A 12,398-nucleotide genomic window follows, 5' to 3' on the forward strand; every position below is an offset into this window, starting at 1 on the left:
TTTTCTAAAGTGAAATTTTCTATTCAGAATCCATCTATCTATATATAATAAACTCATCCAACAGATTTATAGAATGATTGGTGATCATGTTAGACTATAAAAGAACTCCAGCTACAAATCTCGTTTTTGTTAATGCCATGATGATATCTCATCTTTATCTTCTGTCATTTGAAATAATCAACCATCTTACATCTTTCACACAGACAATATTCAAAAGAATGACTAGTGAGCATTTTTTTAAAATGATGACCCTCAATAAAGAAACAAAACCAAAGAAAATTTCTCTTTTTACATTTTTCATCAGCAAATTAATTTTGTTTCTTCTTTCTTTTAATTGTAGTAGGAATTTTCATCCCTGATGGAGGTGCGGTGCTCATGATCTGGCAATCCTACAAAGGTTCAAAGGGAAAAGAAAAATTCTGACACAATATTTATTGGAGTATTAATCATTAACAGTGTTTGGACTTTGGACATAATTTGCAATATGCAAAGAGTGCTTAAATAGTGTTTGTATTTTCCATCCAGTTTTATAAGAAACCAGCAAAAGTAACTTCCCAAAAAACTGATAACTATTTTATATAATTTGTGATCTTATTAAATATTATAAAGAAAAAAGTAATTAAATTGGTGAATAATCCTCAGATGGCATAATTTTACTTGTTTTTCCCATTGGAGTGCAGATTAGAAAATGATGATTAGGCTGGGGGCAGTGGCTCATGTCTGTAATCCCAGCACTTTGGGAGGCCAAGACGGTAGGATTACTTGAGGTCAGGAGGTCGAGACCAGCCAAGGCCAACATGGTGAAATCTTGTCTCCATGAAAAATACAAAAATTAGTCAGGCGTGGTGGTAGATACCTGTAATCCCAGTTACTCAGAGACTGAGGCGAGAGAATTGCTTAAACTCAGGAGGAAGAAGTTGCAGTGAGCCAAGAATTTTAAGAATAGCCATTCTGACTGATATAAGATGATATCTCTATGTGCTTTTGATTTGCAACACCCTCTTTGCTTCTATTCACTTCTTCCTAAAAGTAACAATAAAAGAAAATAATAGGTAAATTACTACACATTGAAGCAATGGAATATAATAGAGCCATTTAAAATTTTCAAACAGAGTGTCATCAGCAGGATGGTGGATTAGAAAGCTCTCAAATCTCCCATGGAATTATCAAAAAAAAATCTGAAATGAACTAAAATAAACTCACTTATTTATAGAGTGGCTCAGTAGAGATGCAGGGTGACAATAGATGCACGGATGCCACTGGCAAGAGATTAGGGGGAAGAGACACACAATAGGCCATCTATGGCACTGAGGAGAAGCTGAGCTGTGAATTTTTGACATGATAAGGTATTCAAAAGCCATTGGGCATTTGGAGAAATCAAATAGGGCACACAGAGTCTAGGCAGATGCATATTCAGAAAAGAACTGAGAAGACCTTAAGTTTTCATGTAGAGCTGACGCCGAGACTAAGAATATGCCAAGCATATTAGCTGATTATTGTCATGACATAGAAATAATATAGATTGTGAAATGTGGCTGTTTTTCAAATGTGCAATAAAAACAATAACAAAGCTACAAAGAAACAGGAAAACAGCATTCATTATGAGGAAGAAAATAAGCTGACAGAAACTGTGAAGAATTACCGGCATTGAAATTAGTAAAGAAAGACTTTCTGATTTTTATTTATTAAAATCTTAAATCATTTTAGATTAAATAGGTACATGTGTAGGTTTGTTATATAGACACGTTACCTACTGGTGAGCTTTGGGCCTCTAGTGTACACATCACTCAAATAGTGAACATTGTACCCAATAGGAAGTGTTATAACCTTTGCCCCTGTCTCCTCCTTTCTCCCTTTTGAAGTACTTGATGTCTGTTTCCATGTTTATGTCTGTGTGTACCCATTGCTTAGCTTCCCCTTATAAATGAGGATATGTGGATTTTGTTGCGTTTCTAAGTTAGTTAACTTAGAATAATATCCTCTAGTTTCATCTATGTTGCTGAAAAGGATATAATTTCACTCTTTTTAGTGGATGCTTAGTATTCCATAAGCATATATGCTTAGTATATGTATATATATTTAGTATATATATATATATGCATCTTAGTATGTATATGCACATTTTGCCTTCTTTCCACATCCATACTGATATTTGTTGTGTTTTGACATTTTAATAATAGTCATTCTGACTGGTGCAAGATGATATCTCAATGTGCTTTTAATTTGCATTTTTCAGATGAGTATTAAGAACAGTTTCCTGTATATTTGTGAGCTGCTTGTGTGTCTTCATTTGATGAATGTCTGTTCATGTCTTTTGCCTAGTTTTTAACAGGATTGTTTGTTTACTTGTTGGATTGAGTTCCTTATAGAATCTAAATAAAAGTCCTTTGTTGGAGCCTGAATTTGAAAATATTTTTCCCATTCTGTGGATTTTCTGTTGATTATTTCTCTTGCTGCCCATAAGTTTTTTAGTTTAATTCCCATTTACCTGTCTTTGTTGCATTTCCTTTTTGGCATCTTCATCATTATATCTTGACCTAGCTCAATGTCCAGAAGAGTTTTCCCGAGGTTTTCCTCTAGCACATTCGTAGTTTCAGATCTTCCTTGTAGGTCGTTAATCCATGTTAATTTAACATTGCCAATGGTAAGAGATAGGGGTTTAGTTTCATTATTCTGCTTTGGCTAGCCAATTTTCTCAATACCATTTAATGATTACAGTGTCCTTTTCTCATTGTTTGTTTAACTTTGTCAAAGTTCAGTTTGTTGTATGTTTGTAGCTTTATTTCTAGGTTCTCTATTCTATTTTATCCACGTGTCTACTGTTGTACAAGTACCATGTTGTTTTAGTTACTATAGCCTGTTACTATAATTTGAAGTCAGGTAAAGTGATACCTGTGACTTTGTTCTTTTGCTTAGGATTGCCTTTTTATGAAATTTAGATTTTTTTTTTTTTTGTAATTTGAAGGATGATGTTGGTAGTTTGTTAGGAATTGCATTGAATCAGTAGTTTGCTTTGGGCAGTATGATCATTTTCATGATATTGATTCTCCCAATCCGTGAGCATGGTAATCTTTTTATTTGTTTCATCCATGATTATTTTCATCAGTATTTTGTATTTCTACTTGTAGAGATCTTTCACCTGCTTAATTTTACTTATATCTAGATATTTTATTTTGTTTTTGTCTATTACAAATGGGACTGAGTTATTAATTGGGTTTTAGCTTCAACATTATTGGTGTATAGAAATGCTACTGATTTTTCTACATTGATTTTGTATCTTCAAATTTTATTGAAGTTTTTTTTTTTTTTCCAATCAAGTCTAGCAGTCCTTTGAAGGAGTCATTATAGTTTGATAGGTATAAAATCATGTCATCAGAAAAAATTGATCATTTGAATTTCTCTTTTCCAACTTGGATGGCTTTTGTTTTTTTTCATTGCCTGGGTTTTCTGGTGAGGACTTCCAGTTCTATGTTAAATAAGAGTGGTGACAGTGGACATTCTTGTCTTTTGCCAGTTCACAGGGGGAATGCTTTCAACATTTTCCCATTCCCTTCCCATTAGGAAGATGTTGGCTGTGGGTTTGTTATGTATGACTCTTATTATTTTGAGATATGTCTTCAATACATAGTGTGTTAAGCGTTTTATGAGAAAGAAATGTTGGATTTTTTTTTTTAAATTTATTTATTATTATTAAACTTCAAGTTGTAGGGTACATGTGCACAACGTGCAGGTTTGCTACATATGTATACTTGTGCCATGTTGGTGTGCTGCACCCATCAACTCGTCATTTACATCAGGTATAACTCCCAATGCAATCCCTCCCCCCTCCCCCCTCCCCATGATAGGCCCCGGTGTGTGGTGTTCCCCTTCCCGAGTCCAAGTGATCTCATTGTTCAGTTCCCACCTACGAGTGAGAACATGCGGTGTTTGGTTTTCTGTTCTTGTGATAGTTTGCTAAGAATGATGGTTTCCAGCTGCATCCATGTCCCTACAAAGGACACAAACTCATCCTTTTTTATGGCTGCATAGTATTCCATGGTGTATATGTGCCACATTTTCTTAATCCAATCTGTCACTGATGGACATTTGGGTTGATTCCAAGTCTTTGCTATTGTGAATAGTGCTGCAATAAACATACGTGTGCATGTGTCCTTATAGCAGCATAATTTATAATCCTTTGGGTATATACCCAGTAATGGGATGGCTGGGTCATATGGTACATCTAGTTCTAGATCCTTGAGGAATCGCCATACTGTTTTCCATAATGGTTGAACTAGTTTACACTCCCACCAACAGTGTAAAAGTGTTCCTATTTCTCCACATCCTCTCCAGCACCTGTTGTTTCCTGACTTTTTAATGATCGCCATTGTAACTGATGTGAGATGGTATCTCATTGTGGTTTTGATTTGCATTTCTCTGATGGCCAGTGATGATGAGCATTTTTTCATGTGTCTGTTGGCTGTATGAATGTCTTCTTTTGAGAAATGCCTGTTCATATCCTTTGCCCACTTTTGGATGGGGTTGTTTGTTTTTTTCTTGTAAATTTGTTTGAGTTCTTTGTAGGTTCTGGATATTAGCCCTTTGTCAGATGAGTAGATTGCAAAAATTTTCTCCCATTCTGTAGGTTGCCTGTTCACTCTGATGGTAGTTTCTTTTGCTGTGCAGAAGCTCTTTAGTTTGATGAGATCCCATTTGTCAATTTTGGCTTTTGCTGCCGTTGCTTTTGGTGTTTTAGACATGAAGTCTTTGCCCATGCCTATGTCCTGAATGGTACTACCTAGGTTTTCCTCTAGGATTTTTATGGTATTAGGTCTAACATTTAAGTCTCTAATCCATCTTGAATTAATTTTCGTATAAGGAGTAAGGAAAGGATCCAGTTTCAGCTTTCTACTTATGGCTAGCCAGTTTTCCCAGCACCATTTATTAAATAGGGAATCCTTTCCCCATTTCTTGTTTCTCTCAGGTTTGTCAAAGATCAGATGGCTGTAGATGTGTGGTATTATTTCTGAGGACTCTGTTCTGTTCCATTGGTCTATATCTCTGTTTTGGTACCAGTACCATGCTGTTTTGGTTACTGTAGCCTTGTAGTATAGTTTGAAGTCAGGTAGCGTGATGCCTCCAGCTTTGTTCTTTTGACTTAGGATTGTCTTGGAGATGCGGGCTCTTTTTTGGTTCCATATGAACTTTAAAGCAGTTTTTTCCAATTCTGTGAAGAAGCTCATTGGTAGCTTGATGGGGATGGCATTGAATCTATAAATTACCTTGGGCAGTATGGCCATTTTCACGATATTGATTCTTCCTATCCATGAGCATGGTATGTTCTTCCATTTGTTTGTGTCCTCTTTGATTTCACTGAGCAGTGGTTTGTAGTTCTCCTTGAAGAGGTCCTTTACATCCCTTGTAAGTTGGATTCCTAGGTATTTTATTCTCTTTGAAGCAATTGTGAATGGAAGTTCATTCCTGATTTGGCTCTCTGTTTGACTGTCACTGGTGTATAAGAATGCTTGTGATTTTTGCACATTAATTTTGTATCCTGAGACTTTGCTGAAGTTGCTGATCAGCTTAAGGAGATTTTGGGCTGAGACAATGGGGTTTTCTAAATATACAATCATGTCGTCTGCAAACAGGGACAATTTGACTTCTTCTTTTCCTAACTGAATCCCCTTGATTTCTTTCTCTTGCCTGATTGCCCTAGCCAGAACTTCCAACACTATGTTGAATAGGAGTGGTGAGAGAGGGCATCCCTGTCTTGTGCCAGTTTTCAAAGGGAATTTTTCCAGTTTTTGCCCATTCAGTATGATATTGGCTGTGGGTTTGTCATAAATAGCTCTTATGATTTTGAGGTACGTTCCATCAATACCGAATTTATTGAGCGTTTTTAGCATGAAGGGCTGTTGAATTTTGTCAAAAGCCTTTTCTGCATCTATTGAGATAATGATGTGGTTCTTGTCTTTGGTTCTGTTTATATGCTGGATTATGTTTATTGATTTGCGAATGTTGAACCAGCCTTGCATCCCAGGGATGAAGCCCACTTGATCATGGTGGATAAGCTTTTTGATGTGCTGCTGAATCCGGTTTGCCAGTATTTTATTGAGGATTTTTGCATCGATGTTCATCAGGGATATTGGTCTAAAATTCTCTTTTTTTGTTGTGTCTCTGCCAGGCTTTGGTATCAGGATGATGTTGGCCTCATAAAATGAGTTAGGGAGGATTCCCTCTTTTTCTATTGATTGGAATAGTTTCAGAAGGAATGGTACCAGCTCCTCCTTGTACCTCTGGTAGAATTCAGCTGTGAATCCATCTGGTCCTGGACTTTTTTTGGTTGGTAGGCTATTAATTATTGCCTCAATTTCAGAGCCTACTATTGGTCTATTCAGGGATTCAACTTCTTCCTGGTTTAGTCTTGGAAGAGTGTAAGTGTCCAGGAAATTATCCATTTCTTCTAGATTTTCCAGTTTATTTGCGTAGAGGTGTTTATAGTATTCTCTGATGGTAGTTTCTATTTCTGTGGGGTCGGTGGTGATATCCCCTTTATCATTTTTAATTGCGTCGATTTGATTCTTCTCTCTTTTCTTCTTTATTAGTCTTGCTAGTGGTCTGTCAATTTTGTTGATCTTTTCAAAAAACCAACTCCTGGATTCATTGATTTTTTGGAGGGTTTTTTGTGTCTCTATCTCCTTCAGTTCTGCTCTGATCTTAGTTATTTCTTGCCTTCTGCTAGCTTTCGAATGTGTTTGCTCTTGCTTCTCTAGTTCTTTTAATTGCGATGTTAGAGTGTCAATTTTAGATCTTTCCTGCTTTCTCTTGTGGGCATTTAGTGCTATAAATTTCCCTCTACACACTGCTTTAAATGTGTCCCAGAGATTCTGGTATGTTGTATCTTTGTTCTCATTGGTTTCAAAGAACATCTTTATTTCTGCCTTCATTTCATTATGTACCCAGTAGTCATTCAGAAGCAGGTTGTTCAGTTTCCATGTAGTTGAGCGGTTTTGATTGAGTTTCTTAGTCCTGAGTTCTAATTTGATTGCACTGTGGTCTGAGAGACAGTTTGTTATAATTTCTGTTCTTGTACATTTGCTGAGGAGTGCTTTACTTCCGATTACGTGGTCAATTTTGGAGTAAGTACGATGTGGTGCTGAGAAGAATGTATATTCTGTTGATTTGGGGTGGAGAGTTCTATAGATGTCTATTAGGTCTGCTTGCTGCAGAGATGAGTTCAATTCCTGGATATCCTTGTTAACTTTCTGTCTCATTGATCTGTCTAATGTTGACAGTGGAGTGTTGAAGTCTCCCATTATTATTGTATGGGAGTCTAAGTCTCTTTGTAAGTCTCTAAGGACTTGCTTTATGAATCTGGGTGCTCCTGTATTGGGTGCATATATATTTAGGATAGTTAGCTCTTCCTGTTGAATTGATCCCTTTACCATTATGTAATGGCCTTCTTTGTCTCTTTTGATCTTTGATGGTTTAAAGTCTGTTTTATCAGAGACTAGTATTGCAACCCCCGCTTTTTTGTGTTCTCCATTTGCTTGGTAAATCTTCCTCCATCCCTTTATTTTGAGCCTATGTATGTCTCTGCGTGTGAGATGGGTCTCCTGAATACAGCAGACTGATGGGTCTTGACTCTTTATCCAGTTTGCCAGTCTGTGTCTTTTAATTGGAGCATTTAGTCCATTTACATTTAAGGTTAAGATTGTTATGTGTGAACTTGATCCTGCCATGATGATATTAACTGGTTATTTTGCTCGTTAGTTGATGCAGTTTCTTCCTAGCCTTGATGGTCTTTACATTTTGGCATGTTTTTGCAATGGCTGGTACCGGTTGTTCCTTTCCATGTTTAGTGCTTCCTTCAGGGTCTCTTGTAAGGCAGGCCTAGTGGTGACAAAATCTCTAAGCATTTGCTTATCTGTAAAGGATTTTATTTCTCCTTCACTTATGAAACTTAGTTTGGCTGGATATAAAATTCTGGGTTGAAAATTCTTTTCTTTAAGAATGTTGAATATTGGCCCCCACTCTCTCCTGGCTTGAAGAGTTTCTGCCGAGAGATCTGCTGTTAGTCTGATGGGCTTCCCCTTGTGGGTAACCCGACCTTTCTCTCTGGCTGCCCTTAAGATTTTTTCCTTCATTTCAACTTTGGTGAATCTGGCAATTATGTGTCTTGGAGTTGCTCTTCTCGAGGAGTATCTTTGTGGCGTTCTCTGTATTTCCTGGATTTGAATGTTGGCCTGCCCTACTAGGTTGGGGAAGTTCTCCTGGATGATATCCTGAAGAGTGTTTTCCAACTTGGTTCCATTTTCCCCGTCACTTTCAGGCACCCCAATCAGACGTAGATTTGGTCTTTTTACATAATCCCATACTTCTTGCAGGCTTTGTTCATTTCTTTTTCTTCTTTTTTCTTTTGGTTTCTCTTCTCGCTTCATTTCATTCATTTGATCCTCCATCGCTGACATTCTTTCTTCCAGTTGATCGAGACGGTTACTGAAGCTTGTGCATTTGTCACGTATTTCTCGTGCCATGGTTTTCGTCTCTTTCATTTCGTTTGTGAGCTTCTCTGCATTAATTACTCTAGCCATCAATTCTTCCACTTTTTTTTCAAGATTTTTAGTTTCTTTGCACTGGGTACGTAATTCCTCCTTTAGCTCTGAGAAATTTGATGGACTGAAGCCTTCTTCTCTCATCTCGTCGAAGTCATTCTCCGTCCAGCTTTGATCCGTTGCTGGCGATGAGCTGCGCTCCTTTGCCGGGGGAGATGCGCTCTTATTTTTTGAATTTCCAGCTTTTCTGCCCTGCTTTTTCCCCATCTTTGTGGTTTTATCTGCCTCTGGTCTTTGATGATGGTGATGTACTGATGGGGTTTTGGTGTAGGTGTCCTTCCTGTTTGATAGCTTTCCTTCTAACAGTCAGGATCCTCAGCTGTAGGTTGTAGCTGTAGGAGATTGCTTGAGGTCCACTCCAGACCCTGTTTGCCTGGGTATCAGCAGCAGAGGCTGCAGAAGATAGAATATTTCTGAACAGCGAGTGTACCTGTCTGATTCTTGCTTTGGAATCTTCCTCTCAGGGGTGTACTCCACCCTGTGAGGTGTGGGGTGTCAGACTGCCCCTAGTGGGGGATGTCTCCCAGTTAGGCTACTCAGGGGTCAGGGACCCACTTGAGCAGGGAGTCTGTCCCTTCTCAGATCTCAACCTCCATGTTGGGAGATCCACTGCTCTCTTCAAAGCTGTCAGACAGAGTCGTTTGCGTCTGCAGAGCTGCTGCGTTTGTTATTATTTACTGTGCCCTGTCCCCAGAGGTGGAGTCTACAGAGACAGGCAGGTTTCCTTGAGCTGCTGTGAGCTCCACCCAGTTCGAGCTTCCCAGCAGCTTTGTTTACCTACTTAAGCCTCAGCAATGGCGGGCGCCCCTCCCCCAGCCTCGCTGCTGCCTTGCCGGTAGATCACAGACTGCTGTGCTAGCAATGAGGGAGGCTCCGTGGGTGTGGGACACTCCCGGCCAGGTGTGGGATATGATCTCCTGGTGTGCCTGTCTGCTTAAAGCGCAGTATTGGGGAGGGAGTTACCCGATTTTCCAGGTGTTGTGTGTCTCAGTTCCCCTGGCTAGGAAAAGGGATTCCCTTCCCCCTTGCGCTTTCCAGGTGAGGCAATGCCTCGCCCTGCTTCAGCTCTCGCTGGTCGGGCTGCAGCAGCTGACCAGCACCGATCGTCTGGCACTCCCCAGTGAGATGAACCCAGTACCTCAGTTGAAAATGCAGAAATCGCCGGTCTTCTGTGTCACTCGCGCTGGGAGTTGGAGACTGGAGCTGTTCCTATTCGGCCATCTTGCTCCGCCCCCCCAGAAATGTTGGATTTTATGAAATGCTTTTGTGTCTCTTTCGAGATGATCATATGGTTTTTGTTTTAAATTTTGGTTATTTGGTGAATCAAATTTATTAATTTATGAATGTTGAAACACCCTTTATTCCTGCATTAAAACCTACTTGATCATGATAAATTATCTCTTCGATGTGCTCTTGGTTTCGGTTTGTTAGTATTTTGTTGAGAATTTTTGCATCCATGTTCATTAGGGATATTGGCCTTTAGATTTCATTTTTAGTCGTGTTGCTTGATTTTGGTATCAAGGTGACACTTGTTTCCTATAATGAGGAATATCATGAAATAGCTTCAGGAAGGTTTGTTTTGGATCTTTGTACAGCTCATAAAATTTGGCTAAGAATCCATCTCGCCCTGGGATTTTCTTTGTTCTTGCTCTTTTACTGATTAAATGTGCTTGCTTATTATTGGTGTGTTTAGAATTTCTATTTATTTCTGGTTCTATTTTGAAAACTTGTATATTTCCAAAAATTAAATCATTTTCTTTAGGTTTTCTATTTTGTGTGCATGGAGATGTTCATAGTAATATTTGTTAGTTTTTGTGTTCTGTTCTAGCAGTTGCAATGTTGCCTTTGTCATTTCTGATTTTGCTCATTTGAATTTTCTCTCTTTCTTGGTTAATATAACTAGTAGTCTATAATTTTGTTTAACTTTTCAAATAACACGTTTTTAATTTCTTTGATTCTGGCATCATTGTTTTAGTCTCAATCTCATTTGGTTCTCCTCTAATGTTTCTTATTTTTTTTCTGCTAGCTTTAGGTTTGATTTGTTCTTGTTTTTCTAGTTCTTAGAGGTGTGATATTAGGTGGTTAATTTGAGATGTTTCTATCTTTTTTTTTTTTGAAATGGATTCTTGCTCTATTGCCCAGACTAGAGTGAAGTGGCACGATCTCAGCTCACTAAACATTCTGCATCCTGGGTTCAAGTGATTCTCGTTCCTCAGCCTCCCGAGTAGCTGGGATTGCAAGCACCCGCCACCACACCTACCTAATTTTTGTATTTTTAGTGGAGATGGGGTTTCACCATCTTGGCCAGGCTGGTCCCAAACTGCTGACCTTGTGATCCACCCACCCTGGCCTCCCTAAGTGCTGGGATTACAGGCATGAGCCACCACATCTGGCCTATTTCTGTCTTTTTGATGTAGACATTTGCCACTACACTTACCTCTTAGCACTGCTTTTGCTGTGTGTTAGAAGTTTTGGTAAGTTGTGTCTCTATTTTCATTGTTTTCAAAATATGATTTTGACTTATGCCTTTGTTTAATGTTTACCCAAAAGTCATCGAAGACAAGTTTTTAGTCTCCATGTACTTGTATCATTTTGAGAATTCCTCTTGGTATTGATATCTAAATTTATTCTCTTATAGACCAAGAAGATACTTGATATAACATCAATTTTTGAATTTATTGAGACTTGCTTTGTGGTCAGGCATATGGTTGATTTTGCAGAATGTTCCATGTAGCGATAAGAAAAATATATACTCTGGTTGTTGTGTATAATGTACTGTAAATACCCATTAGATCCATTTCATCTAGAGGCTAGTTTATATCTGAAGTTTCTTTTTGACTTTCTGCCTTGATGACCTGTCAGGTGTTATCTATGCAGTGTGGAAGTATAGCAGCAAATGTTTTCTCATATGTCTAGTGGTATTTATTTCATGAATCTGGATGCTTCAGAGTTGAATGCATACATATTTAGGATAGATTGTGTTTTTCTACTGTTTTCAGTTGGAAGTCACTTTCAACTTATATAAGAATGGCTACTCCTGCTCATTTTTGTTTTCAATTATTATAATACATATTTTAAAAATATATGCTATAAAAATCGATTTTGGTGTGTTTGTAATGAAATCTTTGCTCGTTCCTGTGTCCAGAATGGTATTGCCTTGTCTTCTAGGGTTTTTATAATTTGGGGTTTTACATTTAAGTCTTTAATCCACTGTAGTTCATTTTTGAATATGGTGTAAGGAAGGGGTCTGATTTAAATCATATGAATATGTCTAGCTAGTTATCAAAGCACCACTTGTGAAATAGGAAGTCTTTTTCCAATTGCTTGTTTTACTTAGCTTCATTGAAGATCCGATAGTTGTAGGTGTGTGACCTTACCTCTGGGCTCTTTGTTCTGTTCTTTTGGTCTATATGTCTGTTTTTGTATCAGTATCATGCTGTTTTGGTTACTGTAGCCCTCTAGTATAGTTTGAAGTGTGATGCCTCCTGCTTTGTTCTTTTTCCTTTGATTGCCTTGGCTATTTGGGCTCTTTTTTGGTACCATATGAATTTTAAAATAGTTCTTTTCTAGTTCTCTGAAGAATGCCATTGGTAGTTTAATAGGAATAGCATTGAATCTACTAATTGCTTTGGGAAGTATGGCCATTTTAATGACATTCATTTTTTCTATTCATGAGCATAGAATGTTTTTCCATTTGTTTATCTCTGATTTCTCTGAGCTATGTTTTGTAGTTCTCATTGTAGCGATCTTTCCCTTCCTGATTAGATGTATTCATAGGCATTTTGTTCTTTTTATGGCAGTCCC

This window comes from Chlorocebus sabaeus, chromosome 9 (genome assembly GCF_047675955.1).
Source record: "Chlorocebus sabaeus isolate Y175 chromosome 9, mChlSab1.0.hap1, whole genome shotgun sequence".
NCBI classification, from domain to species: domain Eukaryota; kingdom Metazoa; phylum Chordata; class Mammalia; order Primates; family Cercopithecidae; genus Chlorocebus; species Chlorocebus sabaeus.